The sequence below is a fragment of the Sitophilus oryzae genome, unplaced genomic scaffold, assembly GCF_002938485.1.
Source record: "Sitophilus oryzae breed Bouriz unplaced genomic scaffold, Soryzae_2.0 scaffold_1744_pilon_pilon, whole genome shotgun sequence".
Lineage (NCBI taxonomy): Eukaryota > Metazoa > Arthropoda > Insecta > Coleoptera > Curculionidae > Sitophilus > Sitophilus oryzae.
Genome location: NW_022146440.1, coordinates 706273 through 727001, shown reverse-complemented (window position 1 = coordinate 727001; position 20729 = coordinate 706273). Strand labels below are relative to the sequence as shown.

The window sequence follows — 20729 nt, the reverse complement described above, 5'->3', positions numbered from 1 at the left end:
AAACAGGAAGTGACGGAAAATGAAAGGTATAATCAAAACTTTCTTTATTTAACTAGTTATTTAGAAAGTTTGAAACAAGTTTTTCTCTAAAATAAAATAATTGTAATAAGTAGATATATAATTATTGTAGCGAGAAAACTAGATGTAAACTAATATACTGAAAATTCCATTTTCTGTATATCTCTCACACGAGTAATAGATATTATTTGAACCTGCACCTGAACATGACCAAGCAATAAAGCCCTAAAATCTTAAAGTGATCGAAATCAAACGGATCGAAATCGTATAGGGTTCAAACCCTTTTCGGAAGGTTTTAATTGTCTATTTGTTGAACGATGCATAAATTTGCAACTCATGATTATTCATATTTCAAAAAATAGGGGTCCTATTGATGATATTTTTCGTATAGAATTTTTAAACTATAGCAGGTAGGTACATAATCCATTAGTACATTAATTATGTTGCAAAGGGTTTGATCAAAAATATCACCAAGTATCAATCATCATTTAGTAGACAATAAACGTCGCAAATGTATATATTAATAATTTAACTTTATACACTAAGCAAACAAATATTTACTATCAATGACATCTTTGCATGGCATCATTTAAATATCATTGTTACTATAGTTACTAATTGAAGTAATCTTATCAAATTATAATATTGTCTCGTCCAAAACATCTCTAAACTCTATTAGTAAAGAAACAACAATATATATATATAAATATATATATATAATTGTAACCAATCATAAAATACGAAAAAATCTGGTTTTCTTTCGGGGTAGAGTATTTTTCTATCAAAATGTCCCCTTTAAATAGTTTAATACAGTGTTGAAATGTAATACGCTTGTTTATTTTCATTATGTAGATAATATAGACGATGCAAAATGCACATTGAAGAGTAGATACAATAGAAAAATCCAACCCAACGCCAAATAATTAATTATGCCTTACTTTTATGCCTACCTGTTCTTTTTATTTCTATGATTTTTAATAATAGTGGAGTGGTATTACTTTAAATAATAAAAGGTAATAATTTTAGCAAAGCAAAACCAAGAATATTTTTATAGCAGAAAACACCGTATCATCGTCATCATCATCATTATCATTTTCAGCTTATTCAACCATTTCGAATTATGATGTAGCCTCCCTCACATATCCAGATACTCTGTTTGTATTTGTGCCCATTGTTGTATATTGTTGGCTATGCAGGCCCAAGTTATCTCTGAGAATTTCCTAATAGCATTGTCCCATCTCAAGTTTGGCCTTCTTCTAGGTCTGTTAATTTCTCGTGGGTACCATGCTGTAATTTTTGTAGTCCATCTGTTGTCCGTCCTTCTCCTTCTTGCCAAGTGCCCTGCCCATTACCACTTGAGGGATTTAATTCTGTGGATGGCACTATTACCTGGGTCTTTTATCGTATCCACTCTATTCTTTTACGGTCTTTCTAGGTTATTCTCAGCAAATTTCGTTCCATTGAGTGTTGTGCTCAGACTACAGTTTCCATATAATGTCCCTTTTAAGTTTCCAAGTTTCGCATGCATAGGTCATGACTGGTGGTACACATTGATCGAATGTTTTCTTCTTTAAATAAAGTAGCATTTTAGATTTGTATATGATTGAGTTTTTTCCGTAAGTACTGCATGCTAACTTAATTCTTCTGTTGATTTCTCGTAGCAGAGATCCCGAGCTGTGTATTAGTTTATTACTTCTGCCTAATATATATATTCTTCTACTATTTCCAGTGTTGTTTTTTTTATTAGAATGCATTTTCTGTATACGACCAGCTTTATTTTCCATATATTAGTATTCCGAACTCGAATACTAAATCACAAACACATGTACCACAGAACATTTGTACCTGTTTTGTGCATGTACTACAATCTATAAAGTCTATAGATCAAACTTGGTAAATTTTATTTATTATTGGTTTTAAAAACCAATCTTTAATTAATCTCTGACTAACGCGAGAGAAAAAATATATTGACATCTCACGCAAGGCGATAAATTTCCTTCTTCTCTTCGAGGCATTAAACGTACACTAGAATAAGTATATATTATATATTTGTTTATCATAAAAACAAGATTAAAGAAAATTATTTCTCTCGAAGCAGTGTTTAGATTAAAATTAACAACAAAATTGTTCAGAGAAGAAATTTAATGTGGGACAACAATGAAGCCTATTCATCTCATTAATTTAAATAATATTTTTACATTTTCTAATTACTTTGAATTAGATTTCGGTCGATTGATTCGAACTCTCCTAATCGGAAACTTAGGAACTATAGGAAACAATCAAAAAACACATCAAAGAATGCCTAGACGGGCTGAACAAATTAGGCAAAGAAAATACAGTCCTTTTACTCTGGGTGTCACCAAGCCCGCCAAGGGATAGAAGGCAATAAAAAACGATCTAGATCTAGCTAGGAAAGGAGCAAACGCTCCACTGGACTAGACCCGTTCTGTTTCCCAAGTGGAAACCAACTTAAAGTGAAATTCGATAACTTGGAAGACTCCATCCATATCTTGGAATAGAAATCCTCTAACGGTCTAAAGCTAAAGTCTAAGACACTCTAAGAAAATTCATATACACATATCTGCAACATATAAACTAAAAATCTGAGCTTTATTTTGACCCAGATTAAACATAAAATCTCTTTCCATCTTGGGGTCACTAGACCAAGAAAAACATTTTTTTTGTATTCCAGATATTAGTTCCTATTAATAATATTTTTAACATTTCCTAACTAAATTCAAATGTAAATCCACATTTTTTAAAAGTGTCATCTGCTTAAGCTAATTTGAATAAATAATAATAATAATAAACCAAATAAATTAAATACCTTACGAAAAATATACAAAATATTTTGGTTTAGTCTGGTATCTAATGTGTTCTTTCCGATGTGAAACAAACCAGGAAACGTTTTTTTTGCTCCCATCTGCACAATCCTACCGTTGCTGATTAGAAAAACAAACAGTACCCTACCGAGACCCGAGACCTGTCCGTTTCTCCGAAGCAGCCCTTAGGGCTTCCTCCCCTTCTAAAAGGAATCTACAAACAGGGCTCCCGTTTAGGTAGTCGGTACGCCACAGATTTTTGCGACCGCCGTGGTGCTCCGTTTGTTTAACTAGCTTTGAAAACGGAGTCGAGCCGAACCAAACAGAAAATATGAAAGATGCCGATAAAATAAACATAAACAGACCTTAATAAGTGTTGTTTAATCGTTTCGACCGCCTTTATACTTACATCTATCCGCACCGTCATAATAAAGTTCAAACAAAAAACCTGCACTTTGTAAACTGTTTGACGTTTTAGGCTAATTCTACTTATACAAAGGAGTCCAATGTTTAGTATGACGTCTTATAATATTAATAATACTTTCAAAAGTTATAAAATTAGTTACAAGATGACTTTTTTGTATCACTGTTCCGAGGTCCTATTTTCTCATAATTCTAAGATTTCTCATGATTCTAAGATTCATGAGACACAGGCCATAAAATATACAGGGCGGTCCAAACTCTATTCCGGAAAATTTGGCAGCATATTCTGCAGATAAAAATAGGTAAAAAAGTTAGTATAAATAAATGTCCTAAAATGTTTAGTTTCAGAGATACAGGGTTGGGTGATATAGGGGGTGTAAGTTTCATTTTTATTTCGATTTTTTTCTGAATAAGTAACGTCAATATTTTGGATGAAAATTGGTGTCTGGGAGTTTTTTGATATGAGAAATTTGGATTTTGACAAATACGTTGAAAATAAAGTATACGGAAGGTACCGCTTAAATTCCTCTCCCGATGTTGAAGGATGGCTATAGAGTTTAAATGCATTTCCTACATAAGTCTATCCTTGTGTTGTAGGAGGTTTGACTAAACAAGGATGAACCTATGTCTTGAAACCATTCGACTCGAATTTCTGTCCTCCTTCAATACTGGGACGTAAATCCTCTCATTGCTCTTATGGGGTGGCCGTCGTATATTTTATTTAAACGTATTTGGATTTTGATGTCAATATGACTCTTTAGGCATTTAGGCTTTGACTTGTAGAGGGCGCCATCTACATATTTTTAACTGGTTTTAAGTGTAATAACTTTTCGCCCATAACTGTATAAAACTACTGATTAAAAAAATATAAATTTACGAAGTTTTCTACGTAAAAAAGGTCTCTTGGTAAAAATTGCTACGACTAATGGATCTCGAGATATTTGGAATCGAAATTATCAATACCTGTCATCACTGACATAAATTAAACATGTTGACTACTAGTTATTATACGGAAATAATAAATTTGAACTTTTTACTGTGCCAAAAGTTCAACAGAAACTATTTTATCATTATTTTTTCGAACAAAAAAAAATTATGATTAATTTAAGAAAATAAAAACTCCCAAATTTATCATTTCAGTCAAATAACTATCTAATCAACATATGTTTATTTTTTGTCAATAATGACATACTACATACATTTATACACTACTACATTTGTCAATAATGACATACTACTACATTACTGTTTCCATTCTAATTATCTTCAGAATGGTTGCTCGTAGCGATTTTTACGAAGAAACATTTTTTACGTAAAAAATCAAAATGTATATTATTTTTTCACTCAGTAGTTTTATACAGGTATGGACGAAAAGTTATTACTCTTCAAAAGAGTTAAAAAACATGTAGGTGGTGCCCCCTATAAACAGGAGTCATATTGACATCAAAATCAAATTTCTCATATCAAAATACTCCCATACACCAATTTTCATCGAAATATTGACGTTACTTCAGAAATTATTTGGAAAAAATCGAAATTTCTACACCCTGTTTCTTGGAAACTAAGCATTTTCGGACATACATTTATACGAACTTTTTTACTTATTTTTATCTGCAGAATATGCTGCCAAAATTTCCGCAATACAGTTAGGACCACCCTGTATTTTAATAATGCCTGCACTTTCTAAACTGTCTCACGTTTTAAGCTAATTCTACTTTATACCAAGTAGTCCAATGTTGTGGTCCAATGTTTAATATGATGTCTTATTTATACACTCAGATGCAAAAAAACGCAACAGAGAATATTTTCGTCGAGTTTAAAGTGTTATATTTTTTTAGTTTTAGCCCTATTTTCATTATTTTTTTTGCAAATTGTAGATAAATCTATCAATTTTAATTCGTAAACTCAGGTTTTTATAATCTTTAGTATTTGGCTTTTTATACAGGATTAATTGAAGGGTTGTTTTTTACCATAACTTTAATACACCCTGTGCAATAACTTTGTGAGTAACTTTTTCTAAAACGTTATTTTTCGATCAAAACCATGTCTCCTGAGCATTTTGTTATTTGGCGCATATCAATACGTGCTTTCTGTTAATTTTTAACAGCGAAATGAACTTGCCGCCAACAATTTGGAATTTTTTGAAATATTATTACATTGTGATGTATTGCCTCCCCGGGCTGCTATAACTTGCTATAACTGTCTGTAGACATCGCGTCGTCGGTTCATAATGTTAATGTAGCTGCAAATATATTATACGGAACGGATACGGAATGGATAGTGCGCATTGTCCTTAAATAGGCCATTTTTGATCTTATGACCAATTTATGAAATAATGCCAACAAAACTATGTCAGCTTAAGCAGCTGAGTTTTCTCTTGATAATGTAATTAAGAAGTTCGCATTATTGTGTTGTAAAAAGATATAGAAAAAAAGTAGTTATTTTCTGCGGTATTCTTTTCTAGTCATGGTTCAGCCGGATAGGTACTACAAAGGCGGCAATGTGGCCGCCACGTGATATTCCTCGTAAAAGTACCATAAAGTGACCATAAAACGGAACCAGGATAATACAGTCGGCGTCTCGCACTCCTTTTATGAAAATTAGTCACGGCCTTTTACTGGTCAGGCCGATCATAGAACCCCGATGGTCGTAAAATGGAGGTAACCTGAGAGAAGTTGTAATTATTTAAATTAAATAGAAAAGGTTTTATATTGCACTAAAATCATTAAGAGTCTATTACGATGTACTTTCGGGTCGCTCTCAGGGGCCGGATAAAGCGGGTGTGTGGCCGAAGGAAATACATATTATATTTTAGAAATCTGCCCTAAGACTCACACCCAAAATTCCAAACAGACGTGCTTTGATTAAGGCTTGATTAAGGTTTACAGAACTTCAGCATTTGCCGTAACATAGCGAGCAATTTGTTACAAAACCATATGTATATATACATCACTGTAATCACAAATAACAATAATAATAAATCAGGGGACCCAAGCCTACCAAAAAATTATAGACCAATAACGTGCCTGAATCATGTATATAAATTCTTATCATCAATATTATCACAGAAAATTTCACAACATATATATAGCAAAAACCTAATGGCATGAGAACAAAATGGCTGTAAAAATAAAGCAAGGGGTTGCAAAGAAAATCTCATAATAGATTGTATTGTATCTAAGCAGGCAAAACTTAAAAAGAGAAATCTTTCAATGGCGTGGATAGATTACCGAAAGGCTTTTGACTACCACACTCCTGGCTTATTCAAGTATTGAACATATATAAAATATATCCCCAAGTTGTACGACTGTTAGAAACACTCATGACAATTAGGAAAACAAAACTGCATGTGGGTGCGGCACATTTGCATTACCAAACGGAGCATATAAACATAAAAAGGGGAATTTACCAAGGGGACTCTTTAAGCCCCCTATGGTTCTGTTTAGCTTTAAACTCCTTAAGTCATCTACTAAATTCTAGCCCTTATGCGTACAAAATAAATAAAGAAGAAGATATCTCACACCAGTTTTATGTGGACGACCTCAAACTATATGCAAAAGGAAGACAACAATTGCATAGTCTCTTGGAGATAGTCTCTACATTTAGCAAGGGAATAAAAATGCAGTTCGGTTTGAGTAAGTGTGCTGCCATTCATGTTGTGCGAGGAAAGGTAGAAAAACAAGAACATATTGGACTAACAGATGGAAGTGTCATCAACAATTTGAAAGGGGAATATAAGTACTTAGGATTTGCCGAGTCGTTTGTTATAAACCAGAAGATAAATAAAGAACAATACTCAGAGAAAATGACCCACAGATTGAAAACAATATTAAAAACACAATTAACAGCCAAAAACAAAATCAACGCTATAAACACATGGGTTATGCCTACTATCACTTACACCTTCGGAGTTCTTGCCTGGACTCCTACAGACATACAAGCTCTAGATCAGAAAATAAGAACGCTTCTAACAAAGTATATCATACATCACCCAAAATCTGCAATAGAAAGACTATATTTACCAAGATGCAAGGGCGGTAGAGGTCTAACCAATTTAGAGTTGGCTTTAAAACAAGAAAAAAACAGCTTATGTAAATATTTCAATAGACAAAACCATCCATTAATTAGAGCAATAATCCAAATAGATAAGCAGTTATCACCACTATCACTTTCAGATGTTAGAGAAGACCAACCCATACCACAAACTTTTAAAGAAACATGGCAAAAGAAGTCTCTGCATGGTAGGTTCTATAACAGTTTGCAAAATCCTAAAGTAGCAAAAGAAGAATCATTTCTTTATCTAACACAGGGATATTTATTTACTGAAACTGAAGGGGCATTGACAGCAATACAGGACCAAGTAATTCTAACTAAAAACTATAGGAAATTCATATTAAAAGAGAACTTACCTGATATATCATGCCGCATGGGGTGCAAACAGGAGGAAACAATCCAGCACATAGTGTCAAGCTGCACTCATTTGGCTCCTACGGAATACCTCAACCGACACAATGAAGTAGCCAAAATCATCCACCAACAACTGGGTCTGAAACACAAAATAGTCCAAAATAAAGAGGCATATTATAAATACCAGCCTAAAGCAATAATCCAAAATGATTCTGCTAAGCTTTATTGGGATATGAGCATAATTACGGATCAACTAGTACCCAATAATAGGCCTGATATCATGCTGTTGGAAAAGGAAAATAAAGAACTTACCATTATAGACGTGTCGATTCCTGTAGATGATAACATAGGTAGGGTATACAAAGAAAAGATAGATAAATATGAGGCTCTAAGCGTTGAGTTGAAGAGAGTTTGGAATCTAAAAACCGTAAAAATTTTGCCAATAATTATTACTGCCAACGGTTTAATACATAAAAACTTACCTGATATCCTGAGACGTTTGGGATTACGAAGATCAGTCTAATTACATCTTCTAATCTTGTTCTATTACAAAAAGTTGCAAAAAATCAATTACAAAGTAGATAACACTTCATATACAATAGAAAATAAACATAGAATCCTCTTAAGGTAAATCCTTGTCTGAGGTTTCATTACTACAATAATAAGTACAAAGTTATTATATCCATAATTCTAAAATAATCTCTAAAAGTATAAAATTAATTTATTTTTTCACATCCACACTAATGCACGCAAAAAAATAAATAAATAACACCTTACACCGCAATATGGTTTCTAGAAGCTAATTTTTTGGACAAAATAATATTTTAGACTCACTGTATATGGACTTTTTTTGTAGGTGGAATGCAAGCAGATATACAAATGAAGAAGACCACATGCATATATTTTTGTTTAGTATTCATTTATATTCCTTATCAGCATTTATATTCAGACGTTCTAGTCAAGTACTTGTGCCTATTCAGTTGTTGTTTATTTTCGGAAGAGTTTTGGTTAATATTAAGTGATATATTTCAATGGGATACAAAAACGGATTACTGTTATTTTTACACTTATGGTATGTATTTTTTAAGAAATCACTAACAATTGCACATAAGAATCAGTGTCCATTATTTTTTAATTAAGTAATTTTTTAAATTAAGAGTTTAAGACAGAACATAAATAAAAAGTTAAAAGTTTAGTTTGACTTATAAAAAATTCTCCATGTTTCTCCATGCTAGATGTTACTGTAAAATTTGAAACAATCCTTTTTCTAAACATATCAAAGAAAAAATTGGCTGCTACTAGCTGCAACTTTTTTTTAAAAGAATTTCTTTTTTCAGCTATGTATCGATTGAAAAAAATAGAATTTGGAAAAATGGCTATAAATATATAAGGGGCCGATAAATTTTCGAAAAACGAGTATGTTTCAAATTTTGTAAGTCAGAAATTTCAGAATAATGAACAAGAACTATCAGGCACAATAGAAAAAAAGATAAATCGCCTTTGTATAAATTTTGGAAGAAGATGGCAGGCGGCTTCGCGGCTTAAAAATGTATTTTTAAAACAAAATGATGACTGGTTAAAGGAGGATTTTATTCTTGAGTTAAATGAACCTCTTCCATCCACATCATCTGCCGGCTGCCCACGATTATTTTTTGGAGCAATCTTCCAGAACCCAGAGAAGAATGGCCTCAAAAGTTTCTGAGGAACATACTGCCGACGTACTTAACCTACTACGTGTACCTGACTTTATCGAAAAGAAGTTAAAGGAAGAACAATTTGAAGAGAAGCATGGAAAAGAAGAGGAATACGAGGAGGAAGAGCAAGGAGAAGAAGAAATGCAAAAAGAAGAAGAGCAAGAAAATATTTCTAAAGAAGATTGTTTTTTGGACAGCAGTAATGCGATTATGGATCAACTTTCTTTTTTAGAACTAGATACAGAAGATGCTTCATAGGTAAAAATTAATCACACGTTGAATGAGAAGATTAAAAATAACTTCATTTTATTAGCCTTTTATTATTTTATTAAAAACACAAATTTACCGTCAATATTTTCCATTAAATGTAAGTTGTTTAATTTTAGCCAAAAAAGTAGCTTCTAGAAACCATAGTGCACCGCATAAATAAAGAAATAATGGTATTTAAGATAATTATTACAAAAAACCCAATTTTAAAAAGTTTTTACATCTTGTAACTTTAAAACTATGCTTGAGTATGAGTACTTATTTAAAACTTTTGCAAATTAATGATATTGCTATTAGACTTCGATCAAAGCATAAAATTGCGTTTATCTCATCAAGGGGGCGAAAATCAACAAAATATCAAAAGACAACTTTAAATCGACATTAAGCTGTTTACACTATTTTACTAGCAAGAGAAAAAAGTCAGTGGCTTACATTCTTTTATAAGAAAAATATTCCAGTGATAACACATATGCACGAATGCGTGAATACGCCGACATTTTTTTAGCATTAAAATATGTCGCATTTAGAGTTACATTTTGCCCTCAAAATTTAATTCGAAACACTAAAAGGACTTGGAAGAAAATTATAATAAATCGAAAAAAGATGAAGACCTTAACCCCCTGTAGCTACGAAACAAAGCAGAATCGGTGATAACATAATCTCTGTTAATATGAAAAATACTTATTTTTACAAGAGGAATCTCCCCACGAGAGATGGCACATGCTTTTGACATACCCTGTGTACACGAAACATCATCCATATTAATTTATTATTTAATATAGATGGATATAGGCAAAAACTTTAACTTCTATTGTAATTTTGCAATTATTAAGAGTTTGCACAGATTACATAAAATAGTTTTTATAAACTATATTTAAAAAAAAATCCATTCCAAAATTTTCACTAGTAATACCACTAGAGGTCAAATTATTTCCGGAAATGTTTTCGGGCTCATGAATATTTTGAAAATTATCCCGAGTCGAAGACGAGGGATAATTTTCTAAAAATATTCATGAGCGAGAAAAAATGTCCGGATTTAATTTGACCTCGTGTGGTATTCGGTAAGAAAATTCCACACCAAATTGTGTTTGAAAATCAAATAATTAAAATGTATTTTTCGATTTTTGGTAGAATTGATTATTTAGTTACTATGACAACTAAGTGACACCCAAACCTAAAAACGATTTCAGTTTTGAAGCTGTCAAGCGGCACGGCTTAAAAAAAATGTTTCGCTTCGGTCATGAAAGCAAAGAAAATATTCGCCAGGAGATTAAGCAGTTGACACTCGCGAATACTAGGAAATCGAAGTCAAGCGTATGGAAGCAGTTTACAAACTTTCATCTCAGCTTTGTAATGGAAATGTATCAAAATTATCATGTAAACAAATAAAAACCAGACTCTCAAAAAGATATTCTGTCATTATAAACGTCAAAAAATTTCCAGTATAATTCGCTGTTGGGTACCCACAAGGAAAAAATTTTCACTAAAATTTATGCCTTGCCATGGTGATTTGTCAAAAAAACACGTTTTGATTGGTTAGAAATTACAGGTGTCGAAGAAATCTTTTTTATTATTGGCATTTTGAGAAAAATGCAATCTTCATAAAAAATTTTGCTTGATCTAAAATAGTTAACCCCGTGTATACTTTTCCAAAATTTCCATACCGTTTTAGAGAAAATTATTTCGATTCTCCAAAGTATTCGAATTCGAAAAGATTTGAAATGTATTGGATTTTCTCAAATATGTACTTGAATTCAAAAAGATTCGAAATGTATTCGATTCTCAAAACTATTCTATTTTTTTTATGGCAACGTCGCATATCAAGAGTAAATATGTTTTAAAGTTTTATCCGTTAAAAATATCCGAAAAACTAAAATTATCTAAGAAATAAAAAATAAAAAACTTAGATACAAGTGATACAGTTTATTAAAATAGTACAGGTGAGTGAAAATTAATTGATACAGATATAAATGAAAGTAGTTTTTGAATATCTCATCACCTGTGCTATCACGTAGAAGAATTCAAAGAATTTGCAATAATATCTACCAAGAGAATTACTAAGTACTATTTCATTACAATATAACAGATCATTATCCAATTGCTTTAATGATGGATCAAGAAAAGAATGTAACGAAAAATACTAAGGTAAAATTGGAAAAGAAATATGTAAACTATAAAAATTTAAGAAATGATTTGACAAACGAAAAATGGGAAAATTTATATAATACTTTTAATATTGAATCGGCTACTATTGCGTTTATTAACAAATTGAAAGATTATATCATGAAAAATACAAATACAGTTTCAAAAAATTGGAAAAATAAACCACGTAAAAGCTGGATAAATCAAAAAATAATAGAAGAAATAAATGCTAAAAATGACTTGTATAAACAGACACAGCAGTTTCCTAATAATCCTGAAATAGCGGCAAAGTATAAGAAACAGAAGTATGAAACACAAAAAATGATTACTATATCTAAGAAAAAGTATGCGGAAAAATTAATAGAAAAAAATCGTAACAAACCAAAAGGTCTTTGGGATACCGTTAACAATATACGAAACAAAACAAAACCTCAATCCAGCATAACGCGTATAATAACAGAGAGTGGAATAAACTTAAATAACCAACAAGACATATGCAATGCATTCAATAGATATTTTAGTTCTATAGGGAAAAAACTGTCACAAAATATTACTGTTCCTAAAAATTACAAGGAAGAAAAGAAAAGTATTTTAGAATCAACAATGTACTTATTCAACACTACTGATTACGAAGTGGAAGATGTTATAAAACAGCTAAAGTCAAATAAAAAACCTGGATATGATGAAATCTATTCTGAAACATTAAAGGAAATTAAGTCGGAAATATCAAAACCTTTGGCATTTTTAATTAATCTCAGCTTTAACAATGGTTACTTCCCGGAGGTGTTAAAAACGGGTGTCGTTATACCCATCTACAAGAGTGGAGATAAGTATGATATTTCTAATTATCGGCCTATTTCGTTAATTTCTAATGTGTCTAAAATCTACGAAAAAATTATTAAATCGAGAATTGTTAAGTTTTTGGACAAACATCGAATAATATCAGAGAGACAGTTTGGATTTCGGAGGGGTAGATCCACAGAAGATGCAATACAATACGTTTCGTCTTGTATTTACAATGCCGTGGATAAAAAAATACCGGTCTTGGGTATCTTTGTAGATCTGTCAAAAGCTTTTGATACGGTGAGTCATGAGATATTACTAGAAAAATTAGAGAATTGCGGGCTTCGAGGTAATGTGTCAAAACTAATAAAAAGCTACTTATCTGGTAGAATGCAGGTAGTTAAGATTGGTGAGTATAAGAGTAATTACGAACGGATCTCTGTGGGTGTACCCCAAGGAACCGTGCTGGGACCTCTTCTGTTCACGCTTTATATAAATAATTTACTACTTATTGATAGTCCTGGACAAATTATTAGCTTTGCAGATGATACAACAATTCTTTATTCTGCAAATACTTGGGCGGAATTAAAAACTATAGCAGAAAGAGATTTTTTAGAAATAAAAAAGTGGTTCCAGTACAATAAATTAACGCTAAATGTGAAAAAAACCAAATACATCTCATTTACTTCGTATGCCAATAATCTTCCACATATGGGTTCTCTTATAATAGATAAAGAAACAACTATTCCAGAAGAACAATGTATTTCTTATTTGGGTGTTATGTTTGATAGTCATCTGCGTTGGAACAACCACATAACAACACTAGTAAATAAATTGCGTAGACTCGTGGGCACATTTAAATATTTACGCGAATATCTAGACGAAAGACATCTCATAACAATATACTATGCACTATTTCAATCACAAATTTGTTATGGAATAATTGGGTGGGGAGGCGTAGCTGATAAATATCTAAAAAAATTAACTGTTTTACAAAGGTGGGTATTAAAAATTATACTAAAAAAGCCCTTACTGTATCCATCTGATAGATTATTTTCTGATAGTAATGTTCTCGATGTTCGCAAATTACATTTTTTAAAATTAGTTATTTTGATACAGAGAGGAGGTTTAAAAAAAAAAAACAGAACTATCACATCAATATGACACCAGAAAAAAGTCGGAAAATCTACTAACACTAAGATGTAAGAAAGTAATTGGACAAAAAGGCTCGGAGTATCTTGCGCCGAAGTATTATTCGAAATTACCTGTTGAGATAAAAACTCTAAAGAACTTAAAACAATTTAAATTTTTAACAAAGAAATGGCTAATGGATTTAGATTCATATCAAACTGGAATTGTGACTTGTTAAATCAGGACATAAATGGTTGTGTCATTCTCTCCAATCAGGCAGAGCAAATACGGGTAATAATAATAAAAAAACTACTGTTTCATTTTCTATTTTTTATATGTATGTTGATGTATTTGGTATTCAGGAGGTTTTTATTGTGGAAGTATTTTTTTACATATTACCGGTTTGTTGAATTTTAGAGTGTATTTATAATTTAAGTGTTTTCTAAAATTATAGTTGTAAATCTATGCCTCGCACAAAAAATGTTTCATTTTTTCTGAGGTGAATTTATGTTTATTGTATGTTTATTTATTGTAACATTGTAACTTAATAGGTATATAAATAAAAATTATTATTATTATTATTATTATTCGGATAAAAGGTATTCGATTCTAAAAAGTCTATGCTAAAAACCATATTCTAAAAAGTCTATGCTAAAAACCATCCGATTGTTCCTTCACTAACAGAAACTAAAAACTCTAGAAAGAAACGTATTATAGATACCGGGTATGTGATTACAAAATCGAAACGAATCGAAAAAAAACGACGTCAGCGATGGCTATGAAATGAACATCGTTGATTTCCAAGCCAACGGGACGCCGCGCCGTGTCTTTCGATTTTCGATTATACGGTTTTTTAACTATTAAAATAATTGTTGATTTTTGTTACCTTTTGTGTACCCGACTCGCACCTAACTGATAGAGATGAGCAAAACTGCATTTTTTCCAATCGCAATTGAAACTGCGATTGCGATCTTTAAATCGCTACGACTGTAACCTGTGATTTCGATTTTAATATTTAAATATTGTACTAGGGATATAATGTCTGTATATATGCTGTAGCTTAGTAGTTAAAAAAGTTAATAAAAATTAGTTGTTTAGTTTTTAAGTATTTTAAATATATGACAATTTCACTCGAAATACCAAATATGTGGTACCAAATTATTAGTAAAAAACGTTTTTTTTGTAAATACTACTAATGGGCCACCCTCGTTCCATTTGAAAACTTTGAGATATGATTAAAAATACGATTTGGGCACATTTTAATCGGCCAGGATAGGTAACACACAAAAAACAAATATTTTTTTTCCAAGGATCCTTAATTAAAAATTAGGGTTTTTAACACAGCCATAGCACTCTAGATTGAAATTTAAATACGATTTTTTAAGCGTAAGTGTCAAACGTTGACATATGATATGCCATTCTATCCAGGGTGTCATTTTCTATCAAATAAAGTAAAAAAACCTAGGGTACCATTTAAAAATCAAAAGTTAAAGTCATTTCCGGTGTTAAAGGAAGCGATTGAAACGAATTGAATATGTCAATCAATCCTAATTTATGTCAAATGCTCGGTGATATGTTAACATACCAAATTTCGTTTTTTATCGGAAAAAAACAAAAAAGTTATAGGGGCGAACCACTCTTCAGAAACACACGATATATTATTATCTTGGCCCTAGAAAAGTATATTTTCTCTATAAATGAATAAAATCAGAGAAAAAATTCAATCTTAGTTTCCTATAAAATGCTTCAATGAATCACAAAATTACAATCGCAGCAAAATGGCAACTCTCAACTATAGTAATATTGGTTGCCTTAATTGAAACTCGCAAACAGGAGAAATCGCAAATCGCAGTTTCCTATGAGAGCCAATCGCAGGTTTATTGCGATTCTAAAATCGCTGCGTTTGAACCGTAGTTTGCGACTTGTTGCTCATCTCTACTAACTTATATCGCCGAACGAGAAAAGAATACAAAAGAATCCGACGAGAAAAACGAACAACAGCGTCCTTAATAATATTCCATCTTCAAATTAGTTTCCTCCCATTCCGATTCTCATCCTATTATTTGGGGCATATGCACGCCACGAACGCGCCACCTTATTATTTGTGCGGTTGCCCAAATTAAACAATGAGGTGCCGGGCTAACTCTCGGCTCAGTTAGGTTCTGGCACCTGCAGCTCGTCACCGTATCATTAGCTGGAGAGAGACGGATGGTCGAGAGTAGGAGATTATGTTGGCGCGAAAATTTCGGCTTTGGATCGGATCCGAGGCGATAATCATATGGCGGGAGACGCGAGATCGAAACTTGTTTGCACTAGGCCAGATATTAAGGGAGGTGCAGACTAAAAAGACTAGAAAAATAATCGAGAAACAAAACTGAAAGTTAATTTTCAAAAGAACAATGTTGCCACTTCGGTATTATTGATGATTTTAAGTTTAGCTAACCAGAACACTACGTTGTTACATATGGTCCACTCTTCTTTACGGATGCGAGACATGGACGCTAAAAGGCGAGAATATAAATAAAATAGAAGACTTTGAAATGTGGTGCTACCGGAGAATCCTTAAGATTTCTTGGACCGAACATACAAGCAACGACGAAGTTCTTGGACAGCTGAACAAAGATCGGGAACTGTTAACCACCATCAAGGCCAGAAAGGTTAGCTACTTTGGATACATAATGCGTGGCACCAAATATTATATTCCTTGTTTGATTATTCAAGGAAAAGTCGAAGGTAGAAGATGGGTAGGTTGAAAGAAAATGTCATGGATCAGAAATATACGGAACTGGACAGGTCTGGGGGTGGAGAGGCTGTTTCATGCAGCAGAAGATAGAGAACTCTCCCACGAAATAGTCATGGGATCGCCAACGCCTGAAGATAGGCACGGCACCGCAAGAAGAACCAGAACACCAAATTACGCCTGGTTCGAGCTCCTGTCTTACAATGCTGCAGAAATTTAGACCATTAAAAAGTCGGTGTCATGACGTATAATGGGTAACGGTCTTTAAAATGTTAACGGTCTTTGAAATGTGGGTCTGTCGTAGAATGTTACGCATACTCTGGACAGTACACCATACAAATATCTCAGTATTAATAAAATTCAGCATCACAACAACTAGGATCAATACAACAGTGCTTCTTCCATGCTACAATGTTTTTCCACTACAAATAGTTCAGAAATCCCTGTACAACCGAGTCAGTTATTCTAGTCAGTGTCCACGGAAGCGCCTATTCAACAACCTTAAACAAAAATAATTTCGGACTTTCATTGACTTTATTTGCATTGATTAACACTTCATGTATTCCACTAATTAAATTACCTTATTATTAAGTGGATTGTCTAACATCTAATGTTCCAAATAATAGATTATTTTTTTTTAATTATAGATGAAAATTTCGATTTAGGAGTATGGCTAATATACACGGTATTATCTATACCTTAAATTAGATTAGATTATTCGGGGTGTCAATCTGATCCACTGGGACTTTGTTAGATATATTGTAATCCTCTTCTGATCCTTAGGTTACATTCTTCAAAAGTCTATCAATTTTGAGACATATTGCTTTATATTTTATATCTCAATATTATAATAATAAATATATTTCTCACTATCCTTGTTTAAATACTTATACAAAGTAACTATCTAAAGTAATGGGTGGGTACAAATTAGGATTTCCGGAACCGGAGCTATTTTTCTGAACCGGAAACTTCGGTACCGCGCCTCTAAGGAACTTTTTTTCGGTACTTTCTGTACTAACTAATTTTAGTTCAATGAATACTGCAGTTCATCAATCAGAAAAAAAGTTCTCGTTTCTAAAGTAAAATCGATAAAAGAATGAGATTTTTAATGAAATTAATATCAAATTATTAAGAAATCAGTCATAAGAATATTAACATGAACCCAAACAAGAACACAAGCAAAGAAAAAAAATAGGTAACTTAAAATTTACTTCAAACAATATAAACCAACTTAACTAAATTTGCGAAAAAAAAACTTAAAATATTGAATTAAAAATGAACATATCTATTGAAACATAACATGAAATATAACTGGTACATTGATCAACATTATACTAAATAATAAAATAACATATTTAAACTGCAATAATAATTGCTAATAAACAATATAAGAACTTCAAAAGAGAAAAGAAGCCAGAACAATATATAACAAGTAGTAGCATTGCTACTTATGTAGAAGAGCTTGATTTTGCTCGCACAACAAAAAAATAATGTTTTAATTTGTTACTGAGTCCTCAAAGAATCGGGAATTAATTATTTCGAGACCCTGTTCTATGATAGGTAAAAATATCCCAGAAATTCCGGTACTTTCCGGGTTCTGAACCCTAAGTGGGAGTATTAATTAGGGTTTCCGGAGTCGAAAATGTTTTTCGGAACCGAGAATTTCGGTACCATGTCTCTAAGAAATTGGGATTTCCTGGTTTTGGTTTGGTGATTGTTTAATGATTGTGCAGTTCGTCAATAAGCAAGCAAGGGATGGTTTTCAAAAGTAAAACCGATAAAAATTGAGTTGCAAATGAAGATAATGAAGTAAATAATTATGAATTACAAAATTAACATGACCACAAACATGGACACAAACTAACAAGCAATGAAAAAAAAAACGAAAAAAAAAACAGGTAACTTAAAATTTACATCAAACAACATAAACCAACTTAACTAAATTTGAAAAAAAAACTTGTCCCGGTTCTTTGATGTCTCAAATGACACTACTTTTGGTACCGGGATTTCCCGGTTCTGAACCCTAGTATATGCATGTTCATGTACAAAACTTAAAGTATAAATATATTTGCTAATATATAGGAGTTCTTAGGGTTTTCTGGCATTTTTAAATAAACCACACCCCTCATTGAGTGCCGGGATTCGTTTGTGCGAATAATTTCAAAGCCACCGCGTCCAAACAATCACGCGGCCCGTTCGAGACCTTCGGACCGTGTTATTAGCGTCAAATCGATGTTTTCACAGCTTTTCGACCTGGGGCCATCCGACATCTTTAAACCCTCATAATTCACGGAACCACTCCTAAAGTGGTACGTCGGCGGTACGGTCGGGCAGGTGAAATAACCCGACTTGTCGAACAAAAGAAAATTAATAAAATCGGTGCTCAGGTGGGTTTGGACAAGCTATGGCGTTTATTTGACGAGTCGATGAGATGAAAATATAAGTCAATAGAGTTTGGAAACAAGCTGCTTTAAATTCCTCTATAAATAAACAAACTATTTTTGGTGTAAGTTTAGAGATGTTTGCTTATCTATTAACGTATAAACCTTTAAAAGAAAACAGTTTTTATCTTTTGAGTTTTAAGGCTTCATCCCTCTTTGGTGACGATGAGTTGCTTCCAATAGTTTGTAGATATTAACTTATGGCATACCAGAATATGAAGTTACTATTACCTTTAAATTCTATTAAAAACGTATGACCATTCGTACGTCACAAGTAAATCTTGTTGGAAACCCTCTATTAACTAGTAAACCCCGGTTTCAGAAACACGATTTTAACCAGCAACGACTGGTTATCGTTCGTTAACCAGTCTGTATCTATGGTCTGTATCTTATGACTTTTGGCGGCGAATGTTTTGTAACTATCTTTAGCTCTGGTGTTTTTCCAGAAGGACTCAATTTGGTCCTTTTACAATTATTATGAATTTGACAGTTGGCCTTTAGTCACGCTAGTAGAAGGTGAGGATCAAATAAACAAAAGTTAGGGTACCTTTCTCGTAAGAGAATCGGTCAATTCACCAGAATTTGAAGTTAGCAACTATCAAGAGCACAAACATGGTACATAATAAAATTGCAAAAACTTTATGTACATCAATAAGTCCAAATTGTAGACTGTAGATTATACGGGAGAGGGAGTGTTAATCACTGCAACCTTATAGATCTATTGTATCCCCTTTTCTTGATTCATCATACGGTCTCGGGAGTTTCTACTTTTTTACAGAAGTTAGTTTTCCATTTCCGATATCAGTTGCACCAAGGTTTATGGCATGAATGGTAGTCGTCTCGGTGCACTCAGTGATGGGTTGTTCTGTTGTTTTCCTATTTTCCCCGCAGGATCTGCATTCGCCGTTTTTCTACTGATGCTTCAATCTACTGAGGTGTTCATTGAGGGGAGAGTGTCTTGTTAAAAACACCGTGACAATTCAAAGATTGTTCTTACTTAAGATTTTCTTCAGTCGTAAGTCCTGAGAAAATTCTTCGAGTGTCTTAGACTGTTGGAGGATTCAAATTCCAGGTTCCTGATGGAGTCTTCCAAGCACTTGAGTTCTGCTTTATGTTGGTTTCCACTTGGGAAGCAGAACGGTTCTAAAACAGTTAGTGGAGTGTTTGCTACTTTTTTAGCTAGATTCTTTATTTTTTCATTACCCTCTCTACCCCTTGATATGCTATATACCCAGAGTAGTAGAACCTTATTTTCTTTGCCTAATTTGTTCAGGTTCTCTAGTCATTCTTTGACCAACTTTGAATTGATAATTACTGAGCTGATCGCCTTTAAGGCTGCTTTGCTATCGAATAAGATGGCTATTTCTTGTTTTCGATAGTTCTTATCTAAGATAAGAAACTTAATAATCAATAAGTCCAAACTTCCAATGGTTTTTGAGACTAAATTACACTGTATGACGTTGATACAAAGTACAAAGCTTCTTTTTAGTACTTTGACTTTAAACAATAACTCTTTGGATAATGACTTACCACAAACGTTACGAAAAATGACGGTTTAGAGATTAACGTAAATCTTATTGGTAATTTTTTCTGCTTTTTTTATTCTCTTGTGGCTTCAGCTGTACCTTTATGTATATGTATGCAAAACACTACCGAATTCGGTAGAAAAAATCAGAGTCGTGGATGCCGTGGCCGCGCCAGGTAGAATTACTAGAACGGAGGCGCAGGTAGCGGCATATTTTACGACCCGCGACCGGAGTCTTTTGCTCATTAGCACTTGTGTTTGCGGCCTTATTGACCAACAGGTAGAAGATAGCGGCAAGAACGGATTGAGACGGCAATAAAGAGAGAACGGGCGGAA

At 32.8% G+C, this 20729-nt stretch overlaps 1 long non-coding RNA gene across 1 annotated transcript; it reads right to left on the bottom strand.

The window, feature by feature from the left end:
• Positions 1-7681: 7681 nt before the first annotated feature.
• On the bottom strand, positions 7682-8218 carry LOC115881917. The gene is made up of 3 exons (XR_004050104.1): positions 8153-8218; positions 7983-8088; positions 7682-7809 (listed from the first exon to the last, which is right to left on the bottom strand). It is a non-coding gene; the product is annotated as an uncharacterized LOC115881917 (long non-coding RNA).
• Positions 8219-20729: the final 12511 nt, after the last annotated feature.